Source organism: Harpia harpyja, chromosome 13 (genome assembly GCF_026419915.1).
Source record: "Harpia harpyja isolate bHarHar1 chromosome 13, bHarHar1 primary haplotype, whole genome shotgun sequence".
NCBI lineage: Eukaryota > Metazoa > Chordata > Aves > Accipitriformes > Accipitridae > Harpia > Harpia harpyja.
The window spans coordinates 12,678,497-12,697,700 of NC_068952.1; the positions used below are offsets into that span (position 1 = coordinate 12,678,497).

The following is a 19,204-nucleotide window of genomic DNA, read 5'->3' on the forward strand; positions in this document are numbered from 1 at the left end:
GAAATAGTATCTATTTCTTAAATGGTGCAAGCACACATCATACTGCTGACTCAGGACCAGGATAGCAAGCGTCTGAAGGGAAGCAGCATTTTACTTGCAAACTACTCTTGGTGACCATTCTCAGAAGCTTCACATGCTGAAGTCTCACCTTAACTGATCTGCAAAAGGTGTATTTGCTTTTTAAACTCACACCATTAGGGAATGCATGTTCCACGTAGTGTACAACAGGGATAACCAGCCTGCATTGCGCCCATCCTGCAGGCTTAAGGTGCATAGTAGTGTTTCTTCACAGAAGCGGAGCACCTATTTTTCTCACACCAAACCGTAGTTCTCTAAGATACAGTTCTCAAGCCAAAAGTCAGTTGTAGCTTTATTTATAGAAACAGAAAAGGATACAAAACTATGAAAGATGTATAAAGCACTGAAAAAAAATATAAAACAATTTTAGTTCAGAAATAAGCATACTCTAGATGACCTTCAAGGTCATTTCCATATTGGAGTAGGAAGTTTTGCATGCATACAAATTGGAATCTAATCACTTTAGTAGCCCCTTTTTTCATGTAATAACAGTAATCGATAAGACTGAAGAACAGACTCATGACTTTTTGCTCCAATGCTAATTCCACTTAATTACAACGTTACAGTTAAGTTTGAGAAAGTTCTTGCCCTTAGCTCAGTTCTACTCCAAAATGAAAGGCCAGTCTCAGATCCTTTTAGTAAATTCAGAGGCTGAGAGCAACATACTTTGTGGCTGAGAGGATTCCTTCAATCATAGTAAGTCAATCAGGAGGGCCATGTCTCTGGCCAGGCAGCATTCAAGGTAAGTCTTATTTTCAACAGTCCATGGTATCTCCTACAAATGACTTCTAGGGGAAATCACAGCTTTCTCACAGGGGGTGGGGGAATCTTTCCCTAAACATAAAGGGCTGGAGCTTCTGCTTTGAAAAGGCAAGAGATGGGCTTCGTCTCTGGATGGGTAGAGAGCTGAAGCCTCTGCCCTTATTTCTTCAGGAATAAATGAAGGGGAAAAAGGCGGCTGCCAGAGTTCTGAGCAGCAGAGACATCAGAAATGCAGGCACTAAGCTGAAGCCTGTCTCAGGGACTGAATTTCTTTTTGAAGGGATAAACTATATCAGACTTGGCTGAAGCTGCAGGAGTGATGGATGGTAGGATGCTAACTGTGCGTCCCAACAGGCTGGAATGGCTGCCAGGGGGCACAGAACAAGTTTTGACAGGAGTCCTTCTTCTTTGGGTACAGGAGACTGCTCTTGGAAGAAGCCCTCTCCAGGACTGGTGGCCTTTTGCCAGGCCTAGGGGGAATGTCTAACTTTAGAAAGACTGAAGGTCTCCTGGCTGCTCTTCAATATCAGTTTAAAAAATAACAGCTTGGGAGACACCCCTTGTGCCAGCCAGGAGTAGGGTCTCCCCTTCCCTCAGAAAACGGCATGTGCTGAACCGCTCCCACAGCCCTGATGCTTGCAGGCAGGCAGGATGTTCCCAGCTCTGGGCAACCTAGTCTTTTGGCAAAGGTGCTGCTGTAACAGGTCTGGCTGTGGGCACAGGACATGGAGCTCAGGCTAATTTGGTGCCACTGTATTGGACCATTCTGGTTTTTTTTAAAGTTCTTAAAATGCTACTCCTAGGGTGACTAATATTGCAGGAGCTGATTGCCTGGACACCAGAGAATGAAGTGAACTGAACAGATTTACCATTCAGCCAGACCTGGGTTATCTCCCTTCATAACAGAAAAATGCAGGAGGCAGACTGAACAGTTCCCTTGAAGGTGGGATTTGCCCCGTAATAAAATTAGTATTATATGCTTTAGCTCTAACACAAGGCAGAGACCACTTAAAGCCCAAGGGGCTGTGAGGTCATATTTGATTAAAAAGAAAAGCTGTTCCTTAAGAAAAGACCTGCCTCCCTACTCCCTGTTTTTAAAGAAACAAATAAAACCATTCCTAAGACTACCAAAAAAGGCCAGTGTTTTAAAGGTGAAGTTTTAAATGAAGACATTAAAGAGAAAAAGCAGACTTTGCTACAGTAGGTAGAAAAGTAGCTTCAGGCTGAACTACTGCAGTCAGTGAGAGTAGCAAAAATGTTCTAACTTGTATCAGAAAGCAATCAAGAAGAACTGATGAGCATCATGCCCTTCCTAAAGTGCAGGGCACAGCCCTGTATGCCCCTGGACAGAGGCTGTGAGAGATCAGGCTTTTTGAATTCTGCAAGGTAGGAAAACTTTTTTTTGTTCAATATCTCAAAATAGGCAGGAAAACATTGGAAGAAACAAAACCAATCTTCAACATATATAAAATACCTATTCTGAGATGCTTCCAATGTACATAGAGTCACAGAGATACTGTTTTACAAAAATAACATAATAAAAAATGCTTCCATAATTTCTCCCCACCCTCAGCCACAGCCCATCAGTGTTTCTGGTTCAATTCCTGCATTCACAATCCAGAATCCATTAAATGAGCTTTTGGTTTTAACACACTGGCCAAAGACTGGGTCTAGCCCATCCTTCTGCAGATAGGATATCCAGTGTAGAAAAGCCATCAACCTGTCTTAAAAATCATTGTTTTTGTGTCATTCCTAATTCACAGCATACGTTTGCTCCCATTCAATTCCAACGTGAGAATAGCAGTACAGGAACCCGAGAACAGTCAGTGTCGCCCATGGCCAGCCTATAAATAGAAAGACAGACAATCTTAGTCAGAATAATTAATGACTGCTTCAAGTAGAAAAACTCTTGGGATGACCAACTTATGATGCTTCTAATTAATTTTATTAGCAATTCAGTCTCATAAGTAAGTAGAGCCAACCCACAGAATTTGAAAGGGGAAATCTGGATTGTCTAAGCTTCAGGGATGCCTCATCCCCTGCAGCCCCAGTCTTTTCCATTTTCAGGGAACTGGACTAGGTTTATTCCTGCTCTGCACCTCCAAATGATACTGGCCAATTAAAGAGGTCTGTTTCAATCCTCTCCTTTGTAGTGGGTTTGTCTATCAAGCAGATCCCCGAAAGAACCCTGATGCTTTAAGCTAGCTTATGGCACTTCCTAGGCTCAAAGGGATGCATAGCCACAATGCAGGTGATTAAAAATCAGAACAAATCCAGTTATCTGTTCTTCAAAAAGAGTCTGGGGAAACCTCTGATTAAGGCTGTTTTGGATACCGTGCAGCTGGGTGTAAAAATTGATGTACACACTCTACAGCCCCGCATCAACTAATGGGGTCAGAACACCATTGTGCCAGTGCAAAACAGACAGCCCTATTTGCCTGATGTATTCCCGCTAGATGCTTTTTTTAACTAAATAGACTGACTTCTCCAATATACAAAACTTCTGCTGGGGAAATGACATGTTTTATTATTTCAAATTCTTTTTAGTGAAAGTCACCATCTTTTCGCTTGAACTTTTAACAGCTAAAAGCAGTAAGCAGGAGGTCACAAGCCCAAAGGTCTACTGCTTTCCAGTGGAGTTGTAAATCACTTGAAAAATCCATAATCAGGTAAATGATTTTGCTTTTCTTGATACCTTTCCTGGCAGCTCTGTTCCCTTTCTCCACCCTCCTCCTCTCCTTAGAATTTATGAAGTTTGGAGTTTATAGGTTGAAATCCTCAGCATTAGGCCCTAATGTTTTTCAGTGTGTTTTGTCTGGGTGAAGGAGGGAGGGAGAAAGGTGTATGAGGGGGTTTGGGCAGCTTTTTTGTTGCCATTGTTGACAGAAGAATTTTGGTTATGTTTATGACTGGTTTTCTGCATGCTGTCCTTGAACTACCAGCACCTGCTCCTGAAAGAAAAGCTTCAGTGCTCCCTCTTGGGGAAAACTCTGGTCTGAAGGAACCTGCTGGCAGACATGAGATTCCCCATTGGCCTGGAGAACGGATGGAAAGAAGTTGTAACCTCCCCACAACACGATACTTCAGGAAGAGCTCTTTCTGAACGTATGTTTACAAGGTATTTTGCAGGCTGCTTTTGTCCAGGCTTCAAGCTGATTCCAGTCTGGAGGCTGTTTAATTGTGCTAATGTCCAGCTGAGCCTTAGCTTAATACCCTGCCGTCAGCAGGGCCCATGGCCTCAGGCTTGGTCCTGTACTTCTGGGCACTGTGTGTGCTGGGACCCTTCCATGTGCTCTGAGAGCCTGGGCCGTGTAACACTTCACCCTGGAACAGGTTCAGAAAAAGTTATTTCTGCCCCCCTCTCCTGTGAATAGCTGTGTGTTTGCTTCACAAATCTCTAATTGTTCTGGACTTGTTTAGTGGTGAAACACATACGGTCTTGTAACTGGAATGATTTTCATGGAGTCATTTACAAATATTAATCACTTGTCCTCACAACACCCTAAAGCAAAATTATACATTTTGTTTAATTATTTGTTCTACAAAACAGAATTGCTGAGGTATCTCCAAATGGATTTTTAACAATAAAATAGTCTTGGGGTTTTTTTCAGTGAAATTAGGCTACTGTACGTTGGGTTTCATCTTCAACAGCAAGTTAAAGCCCAGCTGTGCTTTGTCTCTGATAAAATTGCATGTGAATGTATGTCAATAGATGTAATAAAAACATACCTCTTCTGGCAGCAATATTGTGGTGGCTGCTTTACTGCTTTATACAGACAGAGCCAGAAAGTTAAAAAAAGACTAAGTCCAGCATTGCCTTTTTTTTTTTTTTTTTTTAAGAGGCACTTTTGGAAACTTTGCTAAATATATATTTCACATTTTTAAATACTTTAAAGCTCTGGCACACAGAAAATGTGCCAACAGTAGCCTTTAGTCTGACCTGCTCGTTATCCCCAGCCGATGTACAAGAGATCTTGTCAGAATACATAGATATGCACTGGAAATCATTTCTAGATGCCTTAGACTTATGATAAGATTTCTCCGTGGTGCCCACGACCTGGGTTCATGGGGCTCTCATGCTGCTGTAATCAGGCTTGTGGTAATCCTCCTGGAACATAGGAAGTGTCTCCTGTACAGTAACAGGTGTTAGGGGTTGCATTCAGCAGATTACCTCCTCCTGATCTAATTAAGATTAAAAGGAAGGGGGAAGACTAAGTGACCCACTATCAGTGAGAGAAAAGGGGACTTTTTTAAAATTTGTGTTACAGCTATTCTAGGAGGAGCTGCACAGATCCCAAAGCATTTCTTTCTGCACAGGTGGGAGGTAGCCAGCTCCAAGGAGGGGGGGAAGAGGGGGCACCTCTGCCTTGCTGGCCCTTCCTTGCCATACAGGAACCACATGCACTGCTGCTGGGCAGGAGGAAATGCATGTGGTGCTTTCGCTGTAAGCAAGCAAGGCAAAGGCATCGTGTTCTGCTCCTATGCAATCCCGGATTAACTCCAGTCCCCTCAAGGCAGACTTGCACAAGTGCATCCACACCTGAGAAGTGGCCCAAGGACAGCCTGAAGCAAGCAGGGGCTCTTTAAACTGTTTTCACTCATCTCTTCCATTTTAGGATTGGATATAAAATAAACTTGTTGAAAAGACTGAAGAACTTGGTCTCCAGAAGGTGATGTTGTAGGGAAGGACACATTGAGCAATGCTAATCCAGCAAGGATGCAATTTCAAATTCTGCCTAGCGTGTAAATGACCTGTGTGTTGTCCTTGTATGCGACCTCTAAAATCAAACAGCAGCAGGAGCTGCTCTCTTGCAAAGTAAGTTCACAGGAGCCTTTTCCTTGCTTAAACAGTTTCTCCTTGTAAACCCAAACAACCAAACAGTACTGACGGTCTTGTTCCAAGGAAATTCCTCTTTTTGCCCTGGGCCAGCAGCATAAGGTATGTCTTCCCTCAGGCCTTTTGCTGACTTCCATTCTGCTCCTACTCTCAAACACCATTCAAGGGGCTCTTCTTTCTGGTGGCTCCCCAGCTTTACCTTATCACCCTAAAACACTGCATCCTCCCCTATGCTGTACCATTCTCCAGGCTCTGCTTGGAAGGGTACGTGCCTGCATTCTAGATGGTATGTCTCCACAAAGTCATATACATAAAATGTACTTTTAGAAATGTTACTGGGTCAAATCAAGCACTAAGCTGTTGGGAAATGATTGAGTTAATTTTGTCTATTCAAAAACATCTCACATACCACCTCAAATCTTACGATTTCTTGACTGTCTTCAGTAATTTGATTTTAGGCTTGAAGGCCAAGTTTCACAAGACAACTCATTTTCCTTATCTTTTTTTATGGAAAGATGAATTAGTATTCATTAACTATTCACTTGTAAATCCAAGAACAAATTCATATGCTGTTTGCAAATTCAGCAATATTTATGAGCTTTATCTGCACAAATTTCTTTTAAGACAGCTGGACTTCCCTTTTAGAAAAGGAACGCTGGGTGAGAAACATTAATTGAATGATGACCAAATTCTCTGCTTATACAGGTATGCTGCTCCACAAAAATCAAACACAAACTCCTTTGTGAAGAGCACTGCGAATTCTGTGGCAAGGTGACATCGGTGCTTTATCCATCTATCACACAATCTCATTCCAAAGAAGTCTCCAGTCCCAACCAGGCATGAGGCAACACTCTGTTGCACACAGCTGATCTACCATCCAGTAGTCTTGCCAGTTTAAAACCGCATTTTGATACGTTATGTACTCAGCTTTCAGCATAATGAATAGGAAAGTTGTTTTTATTACATGGTCAAGACAGAATTAATACAAACTAGCTGCAACAGGAACAGCTTTTGGAGTTACTCCTTCCTTTGAACCTCCTATCTCCTCTTCGAGAACGCTTCTGGATACTTTGCAAAGGTCATGTTTCTGGCACACTCTGGATTTTGAAGGGAGTGAAGTAAAACTAAGCTTTCAACTCAGACATAACAGCCTGGATCACAGCCCTCAAAAGACCAGTTATGTCCTCATTACCTCAGTTCAAATCATTTGAACCAACATTTAATCATGTATCCATAAGGAAGCTCTTTCAAATTTCCTAATCACCTACAGTAATGACAAAGAATCACACCAGCAATGTTTTGGGCATACCCAGGTTTCACATTGTCATCAAAACACTCGGAAACAGCCCTTTGTTCCTTCCAACCTGTGAGATGTAAGAGAAAGGGACCATATAGTTGCATTTTGCATTTTACAAAACTGCCTTAGTAGCTTTGGGACTTTAATGCTACTTTCAGATGTGACTTGGCCACACAGTCCTCAGAAGTCTTCAAGTACAGAGTAGTAACTAAATCAATAGAAGTCAGAAAAAGTCATCTCTTTTTGAAAACCTTGACTTCAGGAGTGTACATCTTACCCTGATTTGGCAGTATCTAAGTTGCTGTAAGACTTAGCACTCAGGAAAATTTAGCCTTAAACAAAAGGTCATGTGACAAGACACTGAAGTAACGCCTCTGTAAAGTGGAATTAAGGAGGTGCAACGGTGGGGAGGAGGAGGAACAGGCACCGATTTGTCAAGCAGGATAAAAAGCCAAAGCAAACCAGCACTTGAGGCCAAAACCTTTCTTGCCTACAATTACTAACATCCTTAAAAGATCAGTAAAATTGCTGCATTTTCAGGAAAAATAACACATTAAAAACTAAAGACCAGTTGAAAGAAACCTATTATCTAGCTCAACATTTGAAGCAGAGGATAAACTCTGGATTTTTAAATTTTAATTTCAGGTCTGTTTGTCACTTCCAGTTGGACCCCTGCTGACCATTATAGCAGGGTATGTCCAACAGCATGTATTGCAAACACTGTGCAGTCTGATACCTAATTACTCTTTAGGTATTTGGAAAAGGAAATCCTACATATTTTCAGCTGTGTTAGCATTCAGCATGTAGATGTGGGACTGGATAACTTCAAAGCACATTAAAGGTGATCTAATTGGTTTATACAAAATCGCTCTATGCATTGTGCATCAAGTTTTCCAGCTGCTCCGTACACACAGACACGACACATGCAACTCTACTTAATGCTGGGTCTGGGTAACACTGCATTATGCAGTATGCACTGTATTTGCACAGATGAACAGAAAACCAGCATTCACTGTACTATCTTTCCACAGATACTGTTGTTCTTCCAACAGACCAAGCTCAGTGTTTCAATGAAGAGAAATGGAAGGGACTTCTGTTTCTCCTGGAGTTTATTCCTCTTCTGAAGGTACTAAAGCAGAGTATGAAAGAAATTATAATTTTCAAATCTTGGTTTTAAGTTATTTCTGAAGGATATTCTTGTCCTTATAATACACCCTTCAAAATACAGCACTCAGATGGTAAGTAGCAAAATCACCCTTTTATAGAGAGGAGTTTCCTACAAACTCCTTTAAAGTGCCTCTAGATACTAATTCCTTCCTATCTGCCTCCCCTTACTCACTTATAACTAACACAGACAGGAAACCAAGTATTTTCAATTATCATGTGAAAAAAAAGAGCCAAGCACAGCCTTTGTTTTCTAGATGAAGTAATTTTCTAGCTTAAGTAACTTTACCATTCATTTACCATTAAGAAATCCCTATGAAACTGGAACCTATAATAGTAAACAACTCTATTCCCAGGTGTAAAGAAAACAAAACAGAAGCAATTATGGAAATATTAGATCTATTTGGAATTCAGTAAAGTTAGCTTTCATGCTTTTATCTCTCTCTCTAGCCCACTTCTTCAGTTTCTAATAAAATTCTGTCATTGCCTCAGATTGCTGGACTCACCCTTAGCAAGCTCTGGAGTGGTTTATTAGTGGCTGAAAGCATTGCCCTAAGCACTTTTGTTTTACAGCTCATCCCAAGAACAAAATTTAGAGATGGGAAGATGCAAGCAGAGCTGGTAGGAAGCTGGCAAAAGCTCTTGTATATGTTGAATTATACCCTCTCTGCGATAAAGTAAACTTACTGCAGTATCATGTAGTAGGGCCAAAAGCAGAGAAGAATCATGTAAAATATTAAATGAAGATATGTAATTCACCTTTTGTGTGGCTGCTGCATATCTGCATTGTTTGCTATACTGTAGGTACAGCAACACAATTACATTGACAGAAAATTTAATGTATCTCAATCACCCAGCTGTACCCCATCCCAATCACATCTGCCCCACCTCCACTGATCTCTGTATACTCTGCTTGAGCTGATGAGAGTAGGCAGTGATCTAAAGCTGATTTAAAGAATTTTTCCCCATTTTATCCTCCCAAGCTCTATAGCACCTAGAGAATTTGATTAGAAATGCAGTTTCTCACCAGTCTGTATTTTCTTGAGCAGTGCTATTACAAGACTTTTTCTGCGTGCATGAAGTGACGTAGAAAAAGATTTGGTCAGGAAAGCAGTCTTCTAACTATTTAAATTCTTCCTAATCTGGCATTGGTGATAATTTTTTTTTTTTTTTGTATAATCCATATTTGAGGATAGGCCCTTAAAAATACAAGTGTGCACATTACTTGCTGTAGCTGCTCCTCTTCAAATCCAGCAGAATTTTTAATACTTGAAATCTTAGCCTAAAGGCTAATTAAGGCTCCCAGTTTCTGGATTTAAAATTTAGAATGAAGAGGCTACTAGTTTGTATTATTCAAGTGCTTAAATTCAACTGTGGTGATTTTCTAAATTAATAGCTAACTTAGGCATTACTGTCTGTGAACAGCCTGTATCCTTGAGTAGAAGCTTTTACTAATAAGCATTTTATTTTTGCATACTTCCAGTTCAGCTACTGATACATAAACTGCTGCTGCTAACAAACAGGCCTGGATAAAAGAGCTGATGCAGAGAATTTAACTTCCACTTAACTGGCTGCTTGGCTGTCACATGGGAGCACTCAAACCAGGGATATCAAATCACCTCCAGCCATTCATTCAGAGATAACTGCAAGGATGGTGAGGCAAGATGCAGTACATAGAGCATAATGAATTCAGTTGTAAAAGAATACATACAGAAAGCAAAGCCTTAACCTGAGCCACGGCAGGGTTTTTTTGCTGCTACTTTCGGCCTCCATGCTGCACGCGTTGTGAAGGACAGGCAATAAACTCTGCCAGCAAATGCACAGCCCTCGAAGTCCCAGCTGGGCATCTCCATCCTCCCACCCCATGTAAAGCAGCACACAGATTCACAGGGTCTGTATATTCAAGATGCCACCTCGTCCCATTATTAGCCCCCAGCAAACAGCTCCCACATCTTTCCCTTCTATCCACTGCATAGCCTGGGAGCAGAGCAGCACAGTGGCTCGGCCAAGGGGAAGCAGCCTGGGAGACTCCAGGCTGACCTTACTTACTGCTGTAGATTTCCAGGTGTTGAAGATACTTAAGCTTCAAGTGTGGGTAAGGTCTAAATATTCAGAAAAAGTATTACTGTACAAGAGGAGGTATTTCAAAGGAAAACCAGGGAAATACTATAAGGATAACTCAAAAGCTGTCCCATGCAGCATCTGGAAACAAGACTGAAAAGGACAAAATCCTTAGCTGCCAGGTCTAGACCTGAACCTCAGCCAGGTACACTGGCAGTAACTGCAAAAGCTTCCTCTTCAGAAGACCTGAAGTAGTTTCCAGTTAAAGACATTAACAAATGTATAGCATAGTAGTCTACTTATGTGAATTTTGAATTATACCGTCCTGGAGAATGCTTACATCCGTGGCTTTTTGAGGAGTACTTATCACTGCTGAGAAAAACTGAAAATGGACAGATAACAGTCCAAGACCATCATCTCCAACACAGGATGACTGCAACTCACCCAGGTCAGCACCGAGAGCAGAAAGCCATAATCTCTTAGTGTTTTCATAATGCAAACAGGATTTATTTTGCAGACATAGGTCACAAAAGTTGTGGCTTTTCTGTGTTCTTACTGTGTGTGGAACCACACTTTACCATAGCTAAAATCATTTTACTTTTATGCCTGATGGCACTGAAGAAAGTTGCATGTTGACAAGGACTTTCTTAAACAAGAAATCAATTCGACCTATGTCAGGGCTAAGGATACTGAACATACTTCTTCCTATTAATTAGATAAGCTGCAAATAAACAATTTCATAGGTAGACCTCAAAAGATAGGCCCATCCTAGAGCTTTTATAAAGCACCCCTTGACACAATTCAATAATGATGCCAAAACTATTTGCATGGCATTAAGTATGTACATGAAAGAAAAAAAAACCCCAACCTGCCGTGTTATTTACAAATGCCAGTAAGTAAGTGCTCTGTCGATGCAGGTATCCATACAGGACAGGCCTGCCTGCATGGATTCTCCATTTTGTCTTTGGAGCCAGAATCTCATTTAATGCTACCTAACCATCATACTAGCGCTCTCCAGATGCTGTACAATGTAGATCAGATGCATTATTTCCCCTGTATGTGTCACATGATACGAGCAGGATGATGCTGGTAACTTCACTCTGTATTTCTTGGGGGGGGGTTGTGATGTTACCTGACCATAATTCTACCTTAAGTATTTTTGCTTCTAAACATTGTATAAAGCACAAAAGAATCATAAAAGTTATGCCTTCTGCTTCATGTTTTAAAATAAAGCTTCACGCTTTACCCAAGTTTTTCCAGCAGATCTAGTCAGTGGGAAAAAAACTGAGATTTTAGGGAGTAATCCTGGTCTCATGCATTATCAAGTTGACTCTGGAGTAATTCAACTAAAACCAAAAGAACCATATTCGTGCTACTACTGAATTTGAATTAACAGTAAGAAAGACTGCTTAAAATTACCTGGCAGAATCTTTCTGCCACAACTGCTAATAGGAAAGGAGAAGAAAACCAAACAAACAGCTTTAGTTTTCAGATTAAGGAGTGAATCTGTAAATCAGAAGCAACCTTCCTTCTCCTCCCAGGTCTTCAGTTGAGAGCTCCACACAGCTAATGTGAAATCAAAGCCCACAAACTATGAAATCTCAATGTTTGTTCATTTGTTTTTAGAACAGAGACAAAAGCTTTCAAAAGCATTATTGTAAATAAAGATGCATCTTCACCCAGAAGCAAGGCAAAAGAGTTACCTCTTCAAAGTGTTATGCAAAGAAAACATTTCAGAGTAATATATCTGGCTTGGCACGCATGAGGACAGCACTAGCCTTATCATTAAATGTCTCCTCAGGTATTCCCAGCACAACCTCTTTAAATATGGTATGAACAATTATGGAAAGATAACACTTGCAAAGATTTTAGGGCATTTTCCACTTGTAATTATTTGCTGAGACCATTATAGATGCCAATCAAAACATCAGAGCCAGGAGCCTCCTTTCATTACAATTGCAAGATGAAACAGGAGAATAAACAGCTAACTCCCCAGAAGAACACGAACATCCCAAAGGCAGAGCTGGGAACACTGCTGCTGCCTGGCAGGATCCTGAGGTGAGCGTCTGTCTCTTACTGAGCAGAGAGATACCCATGTTATACAAAGCCATGCTGAGCAGAAGGGTGAATTAACCTCCCCTCTACTAGAGCTTGAATTTCAGGAAGATTTCTGTATCAATCTAATTGGGGTTCTTGGATTTAGGTTTGTATGTCAGCCTTTCTGCATACAACAAAACTCCTTCTCTAAGCTTTTAGTGCTAGGGAGCTCTTGAGAAATCAAGACTATACACTCTCAAAAGCAGAGGATTTAAACCAGGGATTCAGACAACTATCATCAATCACCAGAAAGCAAACATTTGGGTAAAGAGGTGAAGTATTATAATTTATTTCCTCAACCTGATTTCTGGCTAAGGTACCCTGGAATGGTCATGAATATGAGATGCTTAAATGACCATAAAATAATTAATTTTTAAATATGAAGAATTACTTAAGGATGAATTATTCACAGTCCACTTCCTATCTGCAACACACTTCTCAATCTACAATTTTTCCTTGTCATCCTCAAAACCACTTATGTTCCCAGACTGTTGCAGCAATTCTATGGTGCTGCTTTGTCCCTTCACAGCATTAAGAGCAAGAAAAAAAGCACTGTAACAAATTAACAACTATTTACAACCAGCTACGCTAGCAATAAACAAACTGCAACTTCTTATCACAGAGCTCTCCTACCTGAAATGCTCTGTGTAATGAAAATTATATTACCTGTTAGAGCTTAATGCAGTAAGAGAAGGGCTGAGAGCACATAAGTAATTTACAGGAACACTGCATTTGGCATAATTGCTGTATCAGTGTAAAGCTAACACTACAACTGAGGCCATTGAACCGAGTTCTCACTTAACAGAAATCCAAACATCTTGAGGGACAGAAGTGCATAGATAAGGTAACGAGGCAATCTTGCAATCGCTTACTGAGCCGTAGCAATCGATTCAGGACTAAGACATCTTTAACGCTGCTGGTCTCAGGTTGTATGAATTTACTCCCCTTCTGCTTGTGTCTTGTTTTCACAGCGTGGCCAAAGGGCAAAGAAAAGGGCTGATGTGGAGTTAAGGCAGGCAGCCCCGGAAGGACAGCGGCGCCTGAAGGCGGTGATCAGCCAACAGAAAACATTGACAATGAACAATCTCCATCACACTGGTGGCATATCACGTGAAATGTCATTGTTGCATGCAAGTTATCTGGAGGAAAAGGGCCGTACAGGGTTTGACCTTGGTTTACCAGTTTTTGATAAAAAAGTTGTTTCACTTCTCACCTGCACAAGCTGACCTGACCCTGCTGCAGCCCACATAATCATAGCAACTAAATACAAAAATTATCAGTAAAATAGTTCAATTACAGATAGTTTGTGGGAAAGATTAAATTAATTTTAATTTGGGGGAAAAAAAAAAGCCTGTATGAGTCCACCATCAAGACCATTTTCAACAAGTTTTAAAAAAATAACTTAAAATTACTTGAAAGAGATTAATATTTAATTGACCTCAAGGTCAAAATTAGACAGTTTGCTTGTATATTCTCAGAAAACACATTCTGGATTTCACAAGTACATCTAGTGAGTTTTGGGAAGCAATACCTTATTCCCTGCTTTCTGTGTAACTTGGAAGTGCACTCTCTGCAACACAGAGCCCAGAGAATACCTGAAAATACAGGTCTACCTACGTAAGCTGTGGAAGCGTGGAGCTCATCTGAAGCAAAAGCTAGCAAACCATTTATCACCTACGCCAGAAAACATGGATTAGAAATACCCAGGCAGCTACATCAACTCGCAAAATCTGCCAGCATTGCCAAGTACAGGGAACTCATCTCCTGAGCCCTGCTCCGCTTTCCTGGGATCTGGTCTCAGGCCATTAAGCAGCCACCCGAGAGGAGGAAGTTTGATCACTGCAAATCTGAGTGAGTTACCTACCAGTGTGGTAACCGAGATGAAAATGATTCTGTCAGCCCAAGCCCCTTCATCTGTACACTGAGGGTAACAACACTTCTTTGCCTTGTAGCTGGCTCAGAAGAATGCACATGGAAAGATTTAAATGTTGTTAAAATAGCCTAGCTGCTCTCCTTGCTTTCCTGTTTTAAGAAAGCTTCCTGAACAGCTGGTGAATGGGATCACTCAGAGTGTTCCTTTCAGGTAAGAAGGCTGCACTGGTGGAACAAAGCATATACAGGAACAAGCCTGAGACTGCAAAAAGATCTAAAAAAAAAACAAAAACAAACCCCATTTTTTAAAAAAAATATCTTAAATATCTTTAACAGCATATTCGCTTTTCTAGAAGAAAAAAACACCCACAAACACCACCTCCTTTACATTATATCAAGCTATAACCAAGTAAAACAGTATTACTATGCCTTGCCAGAAAGTTAGTGCCTATATTTAAATTGTCTTATTTAGAACAAAGTACAGCTTAGTGCAATGAGATATAATCTTTCCATGTGCTTCCCTGGCCCACTAAGATTAGCAAGGAGCATGATCTGATACATGGCTGTTATACCCTCTGTCCCACCTGTGCTCTGCTATTCAATGTAATAAAAGCAACGCTGCAAACCTTTAACAAGACTGATGGTAGCGCTAATATATGTATCTTGCTCAAAACAACACACACACGCACCTCTCTGGAGGAAACTAGTGACCCCTTTATATACATTAACTGTAGCGTTCAACTAGTTTCTTGTCTCCTTGCCCAGGTGTGCAATGAAGTGACACTTCAGTGATTCACAGCCTTTATCGTGTTTGCTGTTGATGTAAAGCAGGAACAGAGTAATTGAAGCCAGCTGTACAACCCCAGATTAAGCAACACAGCATTATCCCTGAGGGCAGCAAGGCATGGATTTGCTCGACTCCCTCACCAGAAGATGGCTGGGCCCTACGTGGATGTCAGGGACACGAGGGCACCAGCAGGCTCTCGTTGCCCTGACCAGACTTAGCAGGGGCCTCCACATTGCCCCTGTATTTAACTGTATAAAAGTATATTGTGTACGCATATACTGTATGCACGCTGTACCTGATTGTGACTTGAATTCCCAGCTCCACCTCGGCCCTGCCTTGTCACCATCGCCTTGCCCAGCCCTGGCTGGCCCCTTGGCCGACCCTGGCTGACACCAGCGGGGTGTCTGCCTTGCTGAGGCACGCTGGCAAGGGCAGGGTCCTGCCAGCCTTGCTGCCTCCCTGCTCCCCCTTCCTGGTGGAGCAGCTTCGACGGCAGAGACTAGGCTTCAGCCCCAGCCACTGTGGGATTTCTCCTAGTCCTAATTTCACATCTCATGGGAGAGAAATAGAATGAGAACTGGCTATGAAGCAGTCATTTCCATTTGTAAATGGGATAGCACAAAGGAAGAAATGAGAACAAATTTCCATATGTACAGTCCCTGCTAAACAATCATCTCTGCAAATCTCTCCACGGCATGTGTGGTGCATTCTGCCTTTACAGGATCAGCCACACAACCAGAATAATGAATTAATCTAGGCACCATAACATCAGCTCAGAGGATCCGATATAACGGAGCTGGATCTGACTTGTTTTATTTCAAAGATCACAGTTCACGCGCAATGGTGTGGCCACACAGATCAGTCGTATTAAATATAATCTGGGGCTAATTAATGAGTGCCACACCTCAAGCGGGCCCAGACCACGATCAAACATCTTTGTTTACAATCTCTACATGTCAAAACAACACTTCCTCATATCCCCATTTTTAAACTAAAATACCAAGGTGGAGAAGTAACCCACCAGAGGAAGAGAGCACAGTGGGCACAGGTGAAGCTGATGTTGAAGCAGGATGGAGCACTGGGCTTGCTGAGCAGCACAAAGCCCGGCCATGTGGGCATGCAGTGCCTTGGCGTGGGACGGAGGGTGCGCTGGGAAGAACAAGGCATGAGGAACAGCTCTACAGGTGATAGATCAAAGATCCCATTTCTCTGTTAGTGTCATTCCTCATGTCACTGTTACGGTCAATAAATGACCCAATGGTAATTGGGCTATGCAGCTAATATTTTTAGCATGGCATAAGAAATGTGAAAATGGTAGATTTTAAAGCCTGAGGTGAACAAAATACTTATTAGATCTGATCCACTTAGATGGGTATGGTAAGATGGCAGAAGGAAAGATAGCCATAGAAAACAAGCTACCAAAACAGGTAGCTGTGATTTTGTAGGGGTTGCAGTAAAAACGTGAATGGGGTTAATTGGACTGGGAGTGGCTTCATTTTAGTTAGGATTGCCAAAGCTAGAGGCTGTCAACCCTTGGTATGTTGGTGAAGGCATGTTGCCAAATGAGTTTGTCAAGGTGTCCATCATTTACACTGACTAGCTAGAAAAGATCCAAAAGATGCCATGTTTGGGAGGCAGGGGAAGACAGGAAATATGGCTCACCCTGCTGAAATAGGCTATTTTTGTTCTGAAGGCAGTATCACTCCTGATCTTGACAAGGAGATTAATGCCAATTTCTTTGGCAATAATTAGGATATCTAATAGGGAGGGCTAGAGGGTTCATCTTCTTCCCTCCTTCTTTATTTTCAGTTGGATCTTCTATTGGTTCTACATGCTGAACTACATATTCTGGATGAAATGGAAGGGCTTCTCAAAAATTTATGCATGGTCACTGAATGCAGCTGAGTTTTGCACAGGAAAATGGATATTTAAAGAGAAAAGTATTCATTTATTTTATCGGTTCTTTACTCTGTTTGGAAATTTTAAATGCACAGTCTGGTTGTCCAGCCACCATATATCACCTCATTTATTTCAAAGAATCTTTTGAGTGGATACTGGCACCACCAGTATAGATTTTGAAAGTTCTGCTTTTTGGATCAAATTTTCTGACACAAGTATTAGCATACTTCACGTCTGCTCACAGTGTATTCATCATATGGGCCAAGGCTGCTCAGATGACCCTCTGTTTCTCCTTTGAAGAATTATTTTGCATTGGGATTTGTCTCCGTGTTCACTTTACTGCAGAACTGCAAGATTACTATGGATAAAAGACCTTCCTCTGTCCTTTAGAGTTTCAGTGAGGACTGGACTGAAGAGCTCAGCTGCAGTCAAAGTTTGTCATAACAAAGAAGCCTGATTAAATAAGAGAAATTTACCATTTGGCAGAATCCTTCAGCTGTTCATAAAAGAAAAAGTCAAACACAATACTTAATGTTTTGATCAGAAACTCTGCTTAAGTCTTTTACTTGCATCCTTGATGACCTTTAAATTGCATTTGAATACATTTCAATTACTAAGGCAGGAAAATTACCCTGGCAGATGGACCAAGGTCATTACCAATTTACTAACATCTCTCCCTTCCCTTTTGCTGATGCCTCTGTTATCTTCTATGGCTTTAGAATAACAAATTATTTTTTATTCTTCAGAGAGTGATGTAGCTTAATTTGTTTTAAATCCTAACCCAAACTGCAACAGATGTTATAATTGTTGGGCGGAACACTTGAGAGGCTGTGGCATGTCTCCATTTTGATTTGCTATTGGAGGCCACAAAACACAATAAATGAAAGTACAAAGAAGGACAGAAGCAGAAGGGTGACTCAAATGTGTTGGCATCACTCTAGACAAAGACTGAAAAAATAAAGCTCAAAGGTTTAAAGTGATTGAGTGAATCTCCAGTAAGAAGGAAGAAATGTCAGAGGTAGACTGAGAGCTGAACTAGGGAAACAGTGACAGAGGAAAGATGGGAAGCAAGAAGCAAGCTCACAGATTTGAAAAAATGAACTCTTCACTAAAAAAGAAGCCATAAGAGGCTTCCTCAACTCATTAATACTGATCTAACAGTCCAGTTAGAAAATGGGCAAAGAATGGGCACTATACGCTACATTAGACAACAAACAGTCTTAATCAAGTATGTTATGAGAGTAAAACATTCCAGTTCTCTTGTTAAAGAATACTTGTTTTTAGAAAAGGAAACAGGACAAAAGATTCAATAACAATTTTTTTTTTCCAAGTCTTAGGTGGTTATTCTTAGTCTTACAAGTAAAAGCAAACAAAGCTCTTATGTCAACATAAACTTCCCCCACTGCTCCTGAGTGTGCCTCAGCAGGGACGCTAGTTAGTTCAACTTGTCTTGTCCTTTTGGTGCATACATGCATCCTGTACATGCAGAATGGATGCCGAAGGTCATTTGGCAAAAGGCACCCCCAAAAATGATCAGTTTGTAAATTGTGGTTACTGCTAACTAGGGTGGCCTTTACCTGGTAAAAATGGGTCCAGTCTTTCAAGCTGCCTTTGAGAGCTAATTATGCCAATTTTGTTTCAGACTGAAGACTTAAGTTACTCTACAGTGAAGAGTTGTAGGCTTGGTAGAGGTTGACCAGCAGCTTAATTATAGCTGTAATCCTACTAATGCAGAAAAAATTTATTGTCTTCCCTCTTGGAGATATAAGTGGACTTAATCTTATATCTCAATCAAGCTTAACAGAACATTTAATACAAGTGCTGTCAGTAGCCAAATTTAATGAAGGCAGCAGTACATAAAGCTGAATTGAATTATTAATTAAATTACTCCTGCAGAACTCACATGATGGTAGAAACACTCTGTAAGAAGTGTTGAGTAAATGTTAACATTTTCTAACAAAATAACCACTATCTTTGATTAACGGAGATCTAATCAGACTATACATTAATTTTGAATCATCTATAAATTGTCATGGAATTAATTTGTGTCATCTTTTAAAACCAGTACAAATTTGGCAAAGTACTACATGTAATACAGGGTCTCAATGTAATTAACTTCAGTGACTAAAACGTTCATAAAGTGTGTGTCCTTGGCGAAGTACAGCACTGCCACAGTCTCAGTTTCAAGAGAACTGATCGGTCAGCACTCACTATTGTAACAGAAGTACAGGAAGGTTACTGTAGGCAGACCTTTACAGTTGTTTTATATACTACTGTGCCTGCACTGAAATGAAATCATGGATATTTTATGTAACACTGTAGACAGTGTGAAGATACAGAAAGTGCAAAG

The 19,204-nt window shown here is 40.9% G+C and overlaps 1 long non-coding RNA gene across 1 annotated transcript in view; it reads right to left on the reverse strand.

The window, feature by feature from the left end:
* Positions 1-357: 357 nt before the first annotated feature.
* The window catches only part of LOC128150161 (uncharacterized), a 53,899-nt gene continuing 35,052 nt past the window's right edge, over positions 358-19,204 (reverse strand). The window contains exon 2 of the long non-coding RNA XR_008237960.1: positions 358-2,684. This is a non-coding gene — a long non-coding RNA (uncharacterized LOC128150161). The remainder of the gene's footprint in view (positions 2,685-19,204) is intronic.